Below are 1,853 nucleotides of genomic sequence, written 5' to 3' on the forward strand. Positions count from 1 at the left end.
AAATTTACATTTTAAAATGACAATACCAGGCAATCCCAGGTCTCTCTACCAGCTCTCTAGCCGCTTGGATGAGCAAGGAAGCAGACAAGCAGCCTCTTCGCTAACTGAAAGTTTGAATTTCCTGCTTTCCCTGCCTCCCCTGCACATTAGGTATGCTAATATCTGTGCACTGGAGGATTGTGGGAGGAACACTCGGCCCCTGATGGGGGTCCCGGGCCACCTCAAAACACTGGACAGCTCTCTTGGCCTCTGGCAGGACTGGGGCTATGCAGCCTTGTTCTGAGTGGGAGGTGCAGCCGGGGGGGGGGGGTGGTCACCATGCCTTGGGGGGGGCAGGGCACAGAAATGGGCAAGAGGTGCAGGGGCCATTCCAACTCATACTTACCTGGCAGGGGAGATACCATGCTCATGAAAGTGGTTTTTCCAGGGTGAGGCTCATCCATTGCACTTTGGGTGTGCTGATCCCTGTGATTTCCCCAAATGTGGGAAAATCAACTGCATAATTTGTGGTAGTGGGGGACTGCGTTTGTGGTTTCCCCTGGTCTGTTTAGAATCACTCTTTCCCCTTTGGTCCTTGGCTGTTTTCACTGCTCTCTGCCATTTAAATTTGCTGCCATAGGCCTGTTGACCCTGCTGGTTTTCCAGGCGGGCCCCAGGAGGCAGATCCTGAAAAGCCAGCAGTGCAGATGGCAGAGTGGTGATGGCCAATGCGGCTGCCACAGCGAGCAGGTTCAGAGGCCTCCCAGCTCAGTGGTGGGAGGCTTCTGGGTGGTGGTGGCTGAACCCTTTTTTACAGTATTTGCTCCATAAGACGCACATACTTCCCCCCCACTTTTTTGGGGGAAAACTGTCTTATGGAGCGAAAAATATGGTAATATATCTTGACTTCAGCAAAGCTTTTGACAGCGCCCCACATTATTTGGATTAGAAAGATAACTAGGTGTGGGCTGGATAGAACAATTGTCAGATAGACACATGGTTAGTTATGCAATTGTACTCAGAGAGTGCTTATCAATTGCTCCTTCTCAAACCAGGAAGAGGTAACAAGTGGGGCACCTCAAGGTTAATTTCTGGGCATGGGGCTCTTTGACATTTTTTATTAAAGATTTGGGTGAGGGACTGTGGGAATGCTTTGCAGATGACACAAAATTAGGTGGAATAGCTAATACCCTTGGAGATAAAACAAAATTCAAAAAGATCTGGATAGGCTTGAGCACTGGGCTGAAAACATCAGATATAATTTTATTTTATTTTATTTTTCTTATTTATAGGCCACATTTCTCCTGGCAATAATTTGGCCTCATCGGGACCACACACAAAATCCAATTTTGTTTGTACACTAGCATAATGGATTCAGCATAAATTTTGGTGGAGACCTGCAGCAACTTAAGAATTTAGCATGAGCATTTGCTGTTGTGCTGTCTAGTACACAGTTTGGCACACAAGAGCAAATGCCTACTCTGACTTCTTAACTTGCACCAATTCACTACTGAGCTTTCTGCTGATTGCATTATGCCAGCTAGCATAAGTAAAAGGTTTTTTGGTCAGCATCATCCACAATTGTCTAATGTCACAGCTCCATCATCTTCTTAGTTATCATAGGCAGGAATGGTAAGTAAGAGATTGGTTTTATAGTTGATCAAAATTCCTAGGTCAAGGTCAGGTTTCTTAAATAAAAAACTTCTTATTGCCTCCTATAAACAGAAGGAGGCCATTCTGTCCTTTAAATAGATACTAATAGCCTATCTTAACTATAGCACCAGATTCACCTTGCAGATTTAAAGGGAAAGGCAACATAAAGAGGCCCTCACACCTCAAGAAATTTTCTCAACATCCTTGATCTCTGGAGGCTA

The 1,853-nt window shown here is 45.4% G+C and overlaps 1 non-coding gene across 1 annotated transcript; it reads left to right on the forward strand.

The window, feature by feature from the left end:
• Positions 1-377: 377 nt before the first annotated feature.
• On the forward strand, positions 378-541 carry LOC140707248 (U1 spliceosomal RNA). The gene has a single exon (XR_012087168.2). It is a non-coding gene; the product is annotated as a U1 spliceosomal RNA (small nuclear RNA).
• Positions 542-1,853: the final 1,312 nt, after the last annotated feature.

This window comes from Pogona vitticeps, chromosome 4, assembly GCF_051106095.1.
Source record: "Pogona vitticeps strain Pit_001003342236 chromosome 4, PviZW2.1, whole genome shotgun sequence".
In the NCBI taxonomy this organism is placed as follows: domain Eukaryota; kingdom Metazoa; phylum Chordata; class Lepidosauria; order Squamata; family Agamidae; genus Pogona; species Pogona vitticeps.